The following is a 14,819-nucleotide window of genomic DNA, read 5'->3' as shown; positions in this document are numbered from 1 at the left end:
AACATTAATTTTTCAAGAGGCAAGAACGGATCAAAATATCGATACAGGATGGCACGTTGAGCTTTGGATTTCACTTTTAATTTTTAAAAGGACAGGTTTCTAGTCCTTATGGAAAGATAAGCTCCGACCCCCGCGGGATTGTTTTTCGGCCGTTCCTCTTCTTTTCGCCACGGCTCCATTCAGATCACCCCCTCTGCCCCCTCTTGCCCCGGAGCCTCCCCAATTCGGAGTCCCGGCCGGGGGGCCCTTCTTGTTCGGAGCTGAGCCCCCTACTCTCTGCCTGGGCCCCACATATGTGCTGCCCCTTTAAGTCTCCCCGGTTGCTGGAATGTGAGAGTTCTCTAGCCATCCTGTGAGGTCAGATAAGACGCTATATTTATCGAGTTGGTAACCTGAGCTGTGAATTTCTGCCGTGGATTGCACTGCTATCCGTTTGTCGGCTGTTTCCAGCCTCCGGGTCCATTCCGGGCTGGGGAAGTCGCTCCCTTTGGACTTGCAACTAGGTTAGTGCCTCCTCGTTCTTTATAATTAGTTTTTCTTTTTTCTTTTCCTCTCTCTTTTTCTTCTCTCCACCCTCCCCATTTTAGAAAAAGCACCTCACTGACACCGAACTGAGCCGTGCCGCGCAACCGGATCACCTCCCCTATGCCAATCCACTCCGCTCCGGGCCTGTCGTTCCATGCGCAGGTGCGTACGAAACCCCACTGAGATATATGGGGCTGCTTCTTGAGGCCCTGGAGGATTCTGTGTAACTAAAAAGGGATTTATTTATTTTTGTCTTGGCTTGAGAAACTTTGTGGGGAGGGGGAAAGATTCTTGTGGCCCTGTATTTGGCCCCGAAACGATGCTAGCAATGACTTTTAGATTCTAGGGCATCACTTAGCAAAACGTTGTGAAGAGCTGGGTTAAAAAAACCAATCTGTTGGACCAACTTTGTAGGAGTCTGCAAATGCCAAAGTAGGAGAAAGTCGGGTCGTCGCAGAATGTGCTTGCTGGGTAAAGGCAGCCTTGAATCAGTATTTAAATCAGTGGTTCCCAACCTTTTTTTTGACCAGGGACCACTAGGACTTTTTTGTTCACTGCAGGGACCCCAAGGTCCAAAATAAAAATTCAGAGAATTTGAAAATAAACTTTAATCATAACAGTTAAACATTAAACTTAGAATTATATTTGAATATATATATTTTATAATAGAGAACTTTTAGTTGAAAATATTAATTTATTATGGGTTTATAACTTTGTTTCGCGGACCTTAATTTAGTTCTCGCGGACCCCTGGGGGTCCACGGACCCCTGGTTGGGAACCAGTGATTTAAATGCACAATGTTCCAAGAGGTCACATATTCAATTCTCCCTCTGTCCTGTTGGTCACTGAATCTTTTATTCTGCTATTTATCTGCCCTTGTCAATATCTCCCTCCCTACCCCATTAAAAAAAAAAATTGCTATTGCAGCCACTGTTAAATACTGAGCTGGAAAGTGATGCAATGAAATTGGCTGTTCCAGCCTGAAGCGGTTCTGAGGTGCCCAAGGCGAGGAAAGAATCCGAGGGCTTCGGCCTACACCGAGGAGGAGGCAAAAGCCTGTACATTTTTATTCTGGCAGCATACAACAACCTTGCAAGGAAGGGCAGGCTTACAGAGGGTGAGGGCCCCAAGGCCACTCAGTCGCTTCATGGCTAAGTGGGGCCAGGTCTCTCCGGTTCTAGTTGGGCACTCTGACCGCTGGGCAGAAATCTGAGGGTTGCGTGGATTGTGGGAGACCAGCCAGCTGAAGGAGTCTGCCCTGCAGACTATCAAACATATAGGAAAGGGAGGGATGTGGAAGACATAGAATCATAGAGTTGGAAGGGACCACTAGAGTCATCTAGTCCAACTCCCCTGCACAATGCAAGAAATTCACAACTACCTCCCCTCCACACACCCAGTGACCCCTACTCCATGCCCAGAAGATGGCAACAAAAACCCCTCCAGGATCCCTGGCCAATCTGGCCTGAAGGGAAATGACTTCCTGACCCCCACGTGGTGATCAGCATTACCCTGGGCATGCAAGAAGGGGCCACGAGAGCCAAGCACTGATGCAAACCTTCCTGCCCTCCCTCTCATGATCTGCCTAAGTTCACAGAATCAGCACTGCTGTCAGATAGCTATCTAGCCTCTGCTTAAAAACCTCTAAAGATGTACAGCCCACCACCTCCCGACGAAGCCTATTCCACTGAGGAACCGCTCTAACTATCAGAAAGTTCTTTTTAATGATTAGCTGGAAACTCTTTTGATTTAATGTCAACCTGTTGGTTCTGGTCCAACCTTCTGGGGCAGCAGAAAACAACTCTGCACCATCTTCTCTATGACAGCCCTTCACGTACTAAAAGATGGTTATCATATCCCCTCTCAGTCGTCTCCTCTCCATACGTAAGCAAAACTTGCTGGATGAGACTGAAGGTTCATCAAGTCCAGCAGCCTGTATTTCAGAGTGGCTGACTAAATGCTGTGAGAAGCCTGAGGCCATGAAAGTATCCCCTGATTCCAACATCACTGCCTCTGAACTTTGAGGTTTCAATTAGCCATGGTGGCTAACAGATGTCTGAGGCTCTCTCCTCTATGAGCGTAGCTGGTCTCTTTTTTAAGCTATGTAGCAGCCACCATTATATCATGTGGAAGGGAGTTCTGCATGTTATGTTTCTTTGGTCTGTCCTGACCTGCTGCCCACCAGAGCCAGAGTCGTGCCACTGGTCAGGGCAAAACGAAAATGCCAGCCCAGGCAAAATGAACCCCCTAAACCGCCCGGAGAAAGGGCAGGATAAAAACAAAAGGTTATGGTGTTGTGCAGCCACCATGAATGGGATGTGATGGTGAGGACTAGGAGATATACCCTGGAAGGCACAATCCCAGCCCCACAGCACCCACACATCAAGATTTTTCATCTCTCAGCATCTCCCTTCATCTCAAATGTGGCAAATGCAAGCTCTTTCTATCCAAACTTATCTTCCTTTACTGGATTTCAAGCCCATTCTTTCCCTCACCTTCCTAAACCCCTCCCTTGGGGCTTAGGGACTTAAAAAAATGTGTTCAGCCTAATCCTGGGGTTTGTGATATGATAACAGAGACGAGGGTGCTTCTGATAATGTGCAGAATGCCTCTTCCCCTCTAAGAGTGATGGCATAAGAACGTAAGAAGAGCCCTGCTGGATCAGACCAGTTTTCCATCAATTCACACTTGGCCTCTAGCTGGGGACACTGCTTTCTGTACCAGACAGAATTTGGATCCCTTTGTTCACAAGATGGATCTGTGCCCCAAATGGTCCTCTCCTGCCTTGACTATCATGGCATCCTCCCAAATGTTCTTTGAATTCTAGCCTAGGCCATTTATGCATAGGAGGATTTGCCTTGGATTTGCCGCTCTCTAGATGCACATTTTAACATAAGAAAAGCCATGCTGGATCAGATCAAGGCCCATCAAGTCCAGCAGTCTGTTCACACAGTGCCCAACCAGGTGCCTCTAGGAAGCCCCCAAACAAGACAACTGCAGCAGCATTATCCTGCCTGTGTTCCACAGCACCTAATATAATAGGCCTGATCCTGGAGAGAATAGGTATGCATCATGACTAGTATCCAATTTGACTAGATGCTGTGGATATCCCTCTCCTCCATGGACATGTCCACTCTCCGCTTAAAGCCTTCCAAGTTGGCAGCCATCGCCACATCCTGGGGCAGGAAGTTCCACAATTTAACTTCATTGTATGAAGAAATATTTCTTTTTATCGGTTTTGAATCTCTCACCCTCCAGCTTCAGCAGGTGACCCCGTGTTCTGGTATTATGAGAGGAGGAGAAAAGCTTTTCCCCATCCAAATTTTCCCCATCCAAATTCTCAAAACTCAACAGTAAACCCCCATGCGGAGTTTTGAGAATTTGGATGGGGAAAATGTGCGTCTAGAGAGCAGCAAATCCAAGGCAAAACCTCCCAGGGATAAATGGCCTTAATGAGGGTGTTGTCAGCTGTCTGCTGTACTAGAGGACTGCTGGACTAGATGTCCTGTCTTCCATTTCTGGCTCCTTTGGAGAGCCACCCTTAAGCTTCCAAAGACCCCAAGGTTCTCAGCACCAAAGTTTGACAACCGGCACTTGGAAGCATCAGAAGAACCCTGCTGGATCACACCCACAGCCGAATCCCGTCTCCCTCAATCTCTCCCCGCCCCCCAGGTTGCCAGCTTTGGGGTGGGGAAATTCCTGGCGATTTGGGGGTGGAGCCTGGGGAGAACAGGGTTTGGGGAGGGGAGGGACCTTAGCGGGGTATAATGCCACAGAGCACACCCTCCAAAGCAGCCATTTTCTCCAGAGGAACTGATCCCTGTAGTGTAGAGATAAGTTGTAATTCCAGGAGATCGCCAGGCCCCACCTGGAGGTTGGCAACCTTACTGATCTTACAAGCCTGTCCCAAGTACAGTAAAGCTCTGGTCATTGCTCTTGGCAAATGGATCACCTTTTCTTGGTAAGGGGGGTGTTATTGGCTCAAGAGTTGGTGGAGGGGAATATAATGTGGAATATCAACAGGCGAGATCTTCAGTCTGGAGGTCAGTTTTAAATTCTGGGGGATCTCCAGGTCCAGGCTGGAGATTGGCAACCCTCGCCTTCCCAAACCTGGAAGGCCACAAGCAGGTCATGGAGGCCCTAGGCAGTTTTCCCCCTCATGACTGACTTTTAGAGGTATACTGCCTCTGAACATGAAGGTTCCGTTTTATTCTTCATGGCTAATAGCCATTTATCCTCCATGAATTGGCTTAATCCCCTTGGAAAGCCACCTAAAAAATGTGAACTTTGTAAATAGAGAAATCTTTGTCCCCCATCCTCCCCCCAGCCTCTGCTACACTTAGGGTCTCTGTTCGCCACAGATGGGAGGGTCTTGGGGTGGAGCCTGAGGAGGGCGAGGTTTGGGGAAGAGAGGGACTTTATTGCCATAGAGTCCAATTGCCAAAGCTGCTATTTTCTCCAGGTGAACTGATCTCTATCGGCTGGAGATCAGTTGTAATAGCAGGAGATCTCCAGCTAGTACCTGGAAGTTGGCAATCCTAGCTACACTTGTGACTTACATTTCAGGCCACTGCTATTGGGGGGGTTGCTTGAAGCAGAAAATGGAAAGTATCCTGGAGGTTTTTTGCCTTCCTCTGGGCATTGAGCAGGGGTCACTGGGGGTGGTGGGTGAGGGGAGGTAGTTGTGGATTTCCTGCATTATTCAAGGGGTTGGACTAAATGACTTTTGAGGTCCCTTCCAGCTCTATATTTCTATCTTTCTATCTACCTATCTTTCATTTTCTTACTGGCACATAGTGACCTCCAAAAAGTCCTATCGTTAACAGCCTTTCTCAAGCCTGCAGGCCTTTTTCCAGGGCAAAATTTTATTTTCAAAGCACTTCTTTACAGGGGACTGAAAACATCTTGGTGGATTTTCTTTTTTTGCAGAGCTTTTGCCTCTGCGGTCCTGGCCTCTTTGGCTGTTGACCCTCAGCCCCGGGACAGTTAATTACAGGGGACCGTTGCCATGGACTGTGGTGTGTTTGTGGCATGCGTTCCCTCCACGCTCACAGTTGAACTAAGGCCAAAAGCAGACTCTGTCACAGCGACCACGAGCGTTAAAACACACTTCATGTGTTTGCCTGGCCTTCTAGCCAGCTGCTGGATTTGAACCGGGCACCAAATCAACCTTTCAAATCAGTAGTGATTAGTGTGTCGGACTAGGATCTGGGAGATCCAGGTTTGAATCCCTGCTGAGCCATGGAAGCTTGCCAGTCACTCTCTCAGCCTAACAGGGTTGTTGTGAGGATAAAATGAAGATGGAGAGAATATTGTCAGTCTCTTTGGGTCCACGTGATGGAGAAAAGTGGGATTTAAATGAAGCAAGCTAGTTACTGGCTCTTGGTTTTTATTTTCTGACTCTTCTGCCTGTGTTCGTCACTCCTGGCACAAAAGAGGAGAGGAAAGAGAATTCACTGTGTAAAGATTCTTAAGTGTAAGGATGTGTCACTGACAACCAAGATCAAGTTAATTCATGCCATTGTATTTCCGATATAGTATTCCCCATCACTATGTACAGGTGTGAAAGCTGGACAATGAAGAAAGCTGATAGGAAAAAAGTAGATGCCTTTGAAATGCGGTGTTGGAGGAGAGCGTTACAGATACCTTGGACCAACAACCCCACCCCCCAAACAGGGTTATAGATGAAATCAAGCCTGAACTGACCCTAGAAGCTAAAATGACTAAACTGAGGCTGTTGTACTTTGGTCACATTATGAAAAGACAAGAGTCACTGGAAACCATGGTAGGAAAAGTTGAGGGCAGCAGGAAAAGAGGAAGACCCAACAAGAGGTGGATTGACTCTATAAAGGAAGCCACGGCCCTCAATTTGCGAGACCTGAAAAAGGCTGTTAAAGATAGGATGTTTTGGAGGACATTGATTCATAGGGTCGCCATGAGTCGGAAGCGACTTGACGGCACTTAACACACACACACAAATCTTCCTTGGAACAAATCCTATTCTTCCCAGGCAAATCAGGAACGGGCTCTTTGCAAGCGCTCATCAAATTTTGTTTTTCACCCACGCTCAAATAGCTGCTGAATTTCTTCTTATTGGTGCCTTTCTAGATTGCTGCTGAATTCTTTTTCTGTTGTTGTTGTTGTTTTACTACCACTTGCAGAACTATTTTATTCTTCTTTTTCTAGCTTCTCGATTTATATTGGTTAAAATACATGTCACCATGTCTTTTGTTTTTGTCTTGCAAGCCGAAAAGTAGAGAAAGGAAGTAGTAGTTAACAAATACCTTCGATAGATACAATAGATTTGATTGATTTCTTCTTTCCAAAAAGCATTTCTACACAGTATGCTTTGCATTGAGACAGCTTCCTGACAATCAGGCATTGAAGCTGAATACAAAAAAATAAAATAAAAAAATCGGTAAGAGCCCAAAGGCCAAGTGTAAAAATAAGAGACTAGTTTCAAAGCAGGTGTTAAAAGGCAATTTAGATGGAACAGAACAAGCTCTCCTCCTTCGTGGGCCCCAGAGGGCCCAAACAAAACAGTTGGTTTTGTTTCTTGGCGATTAAACTTCAACAAGCAAAGTGCCAGAGGGAGGAGTTCCCGGACTGAGGTACCACAACCAAAAAGGCCCTGTCTCTGATGCCGGGCCACCTTTCCTCCGCAGGTGAGGGCACCCACAGTGAGGCCTCAGTAGCGGTTCCCCACTGGCAGGCAGATTCTTATGTAAGAAGACATTCCTTTACAGTCCCTGGTCCAAAATTGTTGAGGCTGCTTCGTCTGCTGGTGGTCTTTGTAAAAAAACATAGCGAAGAATAGGATTAACATTCAGATGCAATTAAGCCTTTCCTTCCTTAGCAATTTCCATGTGTAAGACCCTCCAAAATTAGTCCTGTGAACTGTCCTAGGGGACCTTCTGTTGTGCTTAGCGTGTCAGGGGTGGGTGTAGCAGGTAGGGTGGCCAGCCTCCAGGCGGGGCCTTGAGTGAACACATGAACGCATGAAGACATGAAGTTGCCTTATACTGAATCAGACCCTTGGTCCATCGAAGTCAGGATTGTCTGCTCAGACTGGCAGTGGCTCTCCAGGGTCTCAGGCAGGGGGCTATCACATCACCTGCTTGCCTAGTCCCTTTAACTGGAGATGCCGGGGATTGAACCTGGGAACTTCTGCATGCCAAGCGGATGCTGTGCCACGGCCCCTCCTAGAATTCCAGCTGATCTCCGTGGTACAAAGCTCCATTTCCCTGCAGCTTCATTGGGTAGACTCTCTGCATCCTTGCTGAACTACCTCCCCTCCCCAATCGCCACAGTCCCCATATCTCCAGGAATTTCCCAGCTCAGAGTTGGCCACTCTAAACCTCGGCCAGCATTCATCCAGCCCATCATCAGGAGCTGTTGTTCTGAATTTGGCCCTGTTTTCCTGCATTCTGATGACCTTAGCAAGCCAGGGGTGGGGGAGAGAAGAGCGTGTTGCATGTTTTTGTGTACATCACCAAGGAGAGGCAGATTTGCTGCAAGCCTTGTTTGAAAATAGGCTCTGGGCTCTGTCAGGGAAGGCGATCGGTCTTCTTGGGATGTTACTGAGCACAGCATGTTGCAGAACAGGTACGTGGAGGGTGGGGGGTTGCTTTTGCAACAGACAAAGCCCCCCCCCATCTGAAAAACGATCAGGAGAGAGCAAAGCAGAAAGAGTTGAGCTGGTGCGTTAACTAGGATTGCCAACCTTGGCGGGGGTGGGGGGTGGACTTGAGTTTTCCCAGAATTACAACTGGTCTTCTGACTACAGCAGTGAGTTCCCCTGGAGAAAATAATATCTACAAGACAGCTTTTCTACGCAGGTAATAGGAGTGGCACTGAACAAAACGGTTCACAAACTGACCTGGATAAAGGATGGGGGACTGTGGGCTATACTGCTGTGTATACAAGCACACCTCGGAGATATTGCGGGGTCTGTTCCAAACCAAAGCAATAAAGCAAGCTACACAATTATTATTATTTTGTTTCCCAGTGCATCGCCAGTGTGATGTAGTGGTTAGGAGGGTGGTTTGGAGCAGTGGAAGTGTGATATAGTGGTTAGGAGCGGTGGTTTGGAGCGGTGGGCTCTAATCAGGAGAACCAGGTTTGATTCCCCACTCCTCCACATGAACGGCGGAGGATAATCTGGTGAACAGGGTTGGTTTCCCCACTCCTCCATATGAAGCCAGCTGGGTGACCTTGGGCTAGACACAGCTCTCTCAGTCCCCATTAGCGAGAAACGTGAGTTATACATGTAGTAAATGATTAAATGATTGAGAGCCAACGTGGTGTAGTGGGTAAGAGTGGTGGACTCTGATCTGGAGAACCAGGTTGGTTTCCCCACTCCTCCACATGAAGCTAGCTGGGTGACCTTGGGCTAGTCGCAGCTCTCTCAGCCCCACGTACCTCACAGGGTGTCTGTTGTGGGGAGGGGAAGGGAAGGAGATTGTAAACCGGTTTGATTTTTCCTTAAGTGGTAGAGAAAGTCTGCATATAAAAACCAGCTCTTCTTCTTCTAAATAAATAAAAGGCAGGATGTGAGCCAAAAAACCCCCCCAAACTCTCCCCATAATCAGAACAGCAGCAGACGGCTTGAGAGAATGAAAAGGATTTTGGCTGGTGGTGGCACCAGGTGACACTTGGGGGGGGGGATTCTGAAGTTGAAATGAAACAATAGATAATGATCTGTCCTTGGTGCTCGTGGGGCAGCTGTACTGATCTTAACTGACTGTTGTTGTTGTTATGTTGCCAATCTCTAGGCGGGGCCTGGAGATCGACCAGAATTACACCTGATCTCCAGACTACAGAGATCAGGTCCCCGGAGGAAACAGCAGCTTTAGAGGGTGGACTCTATGGCATTACATACCTGCTGATCTTCTTCTCTTCCTCACATTTCAAACCCCCCCCCCCCCCAAGCTCGGCCTCCAAATCTCCAAGAATTTCCCAGTCTGGAGTTAGCTGTACCATAGATTCTAGGTGAAATCCCTCTCCACGTTCATGTGTGATTTCTCAAGAATAAATTAAACGTCTGAAACAATAAAGAAGGTTGGTTGTTGGGGTTTGCTGTCTCAGGCTGATCACCTGCCCATGTTCAGATCAGGCACTCCCCTTAGGCGTGCCTCAGTGTCCCAGCCCAAGCCCTAGGAGCAAGGAGCGCATGCCTGGCCAAGTCAGCGTGAATCTCAGCACCTCCCCAGCCCTTTGGAGCTATTAGATGAGGCAGCGTTGCAGAAATGCAGCCGGCATCATTATCCTTGTGACGCTCTGGAGAGAAGCCACGCCGAGGTCAGGAAGTATCACGAGGGAGGCCCCTCGGGTGTTTTTTTGAACTCGGGACAGCCCTCACCTGCTTGCGCCTGAATCCCCGCAGGCCACGTGTTGCTCACCTGCCATTCTCTCCCTTTCTCTCCGCTGCAGCCCCAGCAGTCAGAATGGTATGATGCGAAGTGGCTCCTAACACCTCAAGGAACAAAAGTCTTGTAGAAGTGGCAATCGCAGACGGTGAGCTTCCGGCAGGGGCAGGGAGAGGGGCTTGGGTTTCCCCAAGGGATCTGTAAGGGGCACCAGCATGGGTGGAAGAAATGAGGCTCAATGCTCAAGCATCGGCTTGGGGAGGGGTGCTGGCTCAGTGGCAGAGCGTCTGCTTGGCATGCAGAAGGTCCCAGGTTCAATCCCCGGCATCTCTAATTAAAAGCACCAGGAGCTAGGTGATGTGAAAGACCTCTGCCTGAGACCCTGGAGAGCCGCTGCCAGTCTGAGTAGACAATATTGACTTTGATAGACCAAGTGTCTCAGTGGTAGAGCATCTGTTTGGCATGCAGAAGGTCCCGGGTTCAATCTCTGGCATCTCCAGTTAAAGCAGTGGTTCCCAACCTTTTTTTGACCAGGGACCACTAGGACTTTTTTGTTCGGTGCAGGGACCCCAAGGTTCAAAATAAAAATTCGGAGAATTCGAAAATAAACTTTAATCATAACTGTTAGTTAAACATTAAATTTAGAATAATATTTGAATATATATTTTTATAATAGAGAACTTTTAATTGAAAATATTAATTTATTATGGGTTTATAACTTTGTTTCGCGGACCTTAATTTAGTTCTTGCGGACCCCTGGGGGGCCACGGACCCCTGGTTGGGAACCAGTGAGTTAAAGGGACTAGGCAAGTAGGTGATGTGAAAGACCTCCGCCTGACATCCTGGAGAGCCGCTGCCAGTCAGAGTAGACAATACTGACTTTGATGGACAAAGAGTCTGATTCAGTAGAACAGTAGAAGGCAGCTTCTTATGTGTTCATATGTAAGGACCCGGTATTAGTTGATGTGAAAGACGTCTGCCTGAGACCCTGAAAAGTCTGAGTAGACAATACTGACTTTGATAGACCAAATCTATCAAAGTCCTTGACTTCGGCCCTTGTGGGATCTGGGGGACAGTGTTACATCCCCCTTGGATTTAGCCATGTGTAGCTCTTCAGTTTCTTTGCTTCTTGAAAAACAAACACAAACTGAGACAGATATTCCCTGCCACATGCTCACGCGCACACCCTGTGAAAGGCCTTTGGGATCCCAGGTTGCATTGAAAGAGACTACTTTGTGGGAATGGCTTGCCTAATGACGAGTTAGCATCACGCCCTTGAGGTGGCAGCTTTATTGCCTCAGCCAAATTCCGTCGGGCTTAATTATATCCTGCCTTGCCAATTTTCCTTGCAAAACTCATTTGCATTCTCCTTCTAACAATCGGTTAGAGCCGTGTTCCACTCCAGAAGCGGCTGCCTCCCAGAGCTAGGAAGCGAGACATGACCCCCAGGGACCAAAAAGGTATTTCCAGCCTTCCTTTTCACCAGGGCCGAACCTGTTTGATTGCTAGAGGACAGCCCCAGGGAGGGGGGAAAATTGGATAAAAGTTCTTAGGTCTCTTGAACAAAATAAAAAAGACGAAAGTCACCCAGCGGGAGGTAATTCAAGGCGAGAAGCTAAAAAGGTGATGTGTGTAAGTAGCAATTAGTGAAATTCAGAGCACAGGGCTGGACTTTCGGCGGAACTGTCTGTGCTCGAGAATCCATCCTGCGGCAGTCCTGCTCCGTAAAGTTGCTGCTCCGGCTCCCCTCTGCAAATGGAGACCCCTCCTCTCTTTTCATGTTGATGGAGCGTGGCCATGGGAGCCTTTGGCACTTTGGAGTTGTCAGTGGTGCTACAGCAGTGGTTCCCAACCTTTTTTTGACCAGGGACCACGAGGACTTTTTTGTTTGGAGCAGGGACCCCAAGGTTCAAAATAAAAATTCAGAGAATTTGAAAATAAACTTTAATCATAACTGTTAGTTAAACATTAAACTTAGAATAATATTTTAATATATATTTTTATAATAGAGAACTTTTAATTGAAAATATTAATTTATTATGGGTTTATAACTTTGTTTCGCGGACCTTAATTTAGTTCTCGCGGACCCCTGGGGGTCCACGGACCCCCGGTTGGGAACCAGTGTGCTACAGGGAGTTGTCAATGCTTTGGAGTTGTCAGCTACCTGGAGGCAGCATAAGGCGTTTAAAATCCAGCTGTGCTCTCTGCACTGGCCTGCGTGAAGTTCCCAGGGAGTCCCGGAGCAATCCGTGCTGTCCCATGCGGCGATCGTGGTGATGTGCGGCTTGGCGCCAGTCCTCAGAGGTTCTGTGCCTGGCGCTGTCATTGTGACCTGGGCCTGCATTGAGTTGTGTGGTTTTGTGAGGCTTGTGGTGTTTTTAGTGGTATTGTGGCTCTTTTCGATGGTGGCTTTTTCAGCGGCAAGGTTTTTTGTGTGCACGTTTCTGGGATTTTCAAGGAGAATTGAATGCCTCCCTTGGCTGTTTTGTTTGTTTTTAAAAATAGTTTTTGCTGAGGCGAGCGAATGTGTGACTCTGCCCTGATTCTTTTTCCTTGCAGTACAATTGGGGAGATTTGGCCGGCACAGCCCAGCAGGATGCCACGGCTTTGCTTTCGATTTCTCTTTCTGAGGATTTTACCGTTCTTTTTGGCAGGCCGTAATTTTGTGCGAATAAGACCTGATAAGAGCCTCTAAGGGTGCAATTTTGCTGGAGAGGCAAAATACCTTGACTTTTATATAAGATGCAGGTGACCAGCTCCATAGGAGGGTCATATCTCTCCATTTTACTGGAGAAGAGGGGATTTTGGCAGGTGGTACTATGGCAGTGGGAGAAGCTGCATTTTCTGAAATTCCCCTTTTCTAGACAAGTATGAGGGAGGGAAGGCAGTATGGTATAACCCGATCTCATCAGATCTCAGAAGCTGAGCAGGGGCAGTACTTCGAAGGGAGACCACCAAGGAAGGCTCTGCAGAGGAAGGCAATGACAGACCACCTCTGCTTCTTGCTTGCCATGAAAGCCCCTTGCTGGGGTTACCATGAGTTGGTTGTGACTTGACAGTACTTATGGACATATGTAGAGCAGTTCCTCACCTGCTCTTCTGAGATACTCCAGGTGTAAATAGAAGGTTATTACTTCTGCATACTACTTAATTGTATTTTTACCGTACTACCTGTTGTTACAGACCCTGGAGGGGAAAGAAGACGGGCTCAGAGAGGGTGCTTAGGTTTTCACCCTTCCAGGATTAAAACCAACCTGGGGAAGGGTTCATTTTTCTATCAGTGAAAACATGGGAGGGAGAAGTGTCTTCCCCTACACAGTGGCTCGGATCCAGAAGGAGGTTCCACACTGCTGCTATTTCCAGTTTTTAAGACGCCTGCCAGGTTTTAGTAGGGATGTACATGGTTGTACTTTTCAATGCTTTGAATTGGATGAGAGAGAGAGAGAGAGAGAGAGAGAGAGAGAGAGAGAGAGAGAGAGAGAGAGAGAGAGAGAGAGAGAGAGAGAGAGAGAGAGAGAGAGAGAGAGAGAGAATCCCGGAGACCTGGGTTTAAATCCCGGTTCTGATAGCGTGGTGTAGTGGTTAAGAGCGGTAGTTTGGAGCTGTAGACTCTGATCCAGAGAACCAGGTTCGATTCCCTACTCCTACACATGAGCTGCAGAGGCTAATCTGGTGAACTGGGTTGGTTTCCCCTGCTCCTCCACATGAAGCCAGCTGGGTGACCTTGGGCTAGTCACAGTTCTCTCTGAACTCTCTCAGCCCCACCTACCTCACAGGGTGTCTGTTTTGGGGAGGGGAAGGGAAGGCAACTGTAAGCTGGTTTGATTCTCCCTTAAGTGGTAGAGAAAGTTGGCCTATAAAAACCAACTCTTCTTCTTCTTCAAAACTCACTGGGTAGCTTTAAGCCAGTCACGCACTGTCCACCTAATCTCCCTCACAGGGTTGTTGTGATGATAAAATGGAGAAAGGATGTAAGCTGCTTTGGGTCCCCACTGGGAAGAAGACAGGGTAGAAATAAAAATCAGACTCTGCTGGCGCTTCGTGCCCTCTCTCTGTCTACTGGCTTTTATCCTGCCCTATCAACAACTACCCCAGGGCTGCGTAAGTGGTTCTCTGTTCCCTGTTTAGGCTTACAACAATCCCGCGAGGTAGATGAGGCTGAGAAAAAATGACAGGTCCAAGGGCCCCCAGCAAGATTCATGGAGGAGCGGGAAATTGAATCTGTCCAGTCCAGGTAGGCTGCTCTAACCACTATACCACATTGGTGTTCTCTTCTCTGGGCTCAGGTTCAGCTAAACATCAATATGTAGTCTTGGACATTCACTTCCCCCCCCCCCCATCTACCTTGGGTGTCAGTCAGAAAATAACAACAACAACACAAAAGAAGGGTGGAAAATCTGATAGGGAACCCTGAGGGGCACAACCAGTGTGGTGTAGTGGTTAAGAAGAAGAGTTGGTTTTTATATGCGGACTTTCTCTACCACTTAAGGAAGAATTAAACCAGCTTACAATCCCCTCCCCACAACAGACACCCTGTGAGGTAGGTGGGGCTGAGAGAGCTCTAAGAGAGCTGTGACTAGCCCAAGGTCACCCAGCTGGCTTCATGTGTAGGAGTGGGGAAACCAATCCAGTTCACCAGATTAGCCTCCGCCGCTCACGTGGAGGAGTGGGGCTTCAAACCCGGTTCTCCAAATCAGAGTCCACCACTCCAACCGCGGTGGACTAGTGTGTTAGACAGGAATCTAGGACAGGGGTGCAGAACCCTTTTGAGCCTGTGGGCACATTTGAAATTCTGACACAGCATGGAGGATGCAGCCACAACATGGCTGCTGCAAAATGGCTTCCACAGGAGGCAGAGCCAACTACAAAATAATCGCCACAGCTTAACTTCAGTGATGCATTATAGATCCTTGTGCTGTAGTGGCA

The 14,819-nt window shown here is 47.9% G+C and overlaps 1 protein-coding gene across 2 annotated transcripts in view; it reads left to right on the top strand.

The window, feature by feature from the left end:
* Positions 1–466: 466 nt before the first annotated feature.
* Positions 467–14,819, top strand: part of USP2 (ubiquitin specific peptidase 2) — a 78,638-nt gene continuing 64,285 nt past the window's right edge. Inside the window, exons 1-2 of one of the 2 annotated variants that reach the window (XM_056860726.1) lie at positions 467–503; positions 9,958–10,041. The gene's annotated coding sequence lies outside the window, so the exon portion shown is untranslated. Of the gene's footprint in view, positions 504–583; positions 688–9,957; positions 10,042–14,819 lie in introns of those variants that run through there. The other variant, XM_056860725.1, reaches the window with a different exon arrangement.

The sequence above is a fragment of the Euleptes europaea genome, chromosome 14 (assembly GCF_029931775.1).
Source record: "Euleptes europaea isolate rEulEur1 chromosome 14, rEulEur1.hap1, whole genome shotgun sequence".
In the NCBI taxonomy this organism is placed as follows: domain Eukaryota; kingdom Metazoa; phylum Chordata; class Lepidosauria; order Squamata; family Sphaerodactylidae; genus Euleptes; species Euleptes europaea.
The sequence above is the reverse complement of the archived record's forward strand: the minus strand, read 5'-3'. Positions and strand labels throughout refer to the sequence as shown.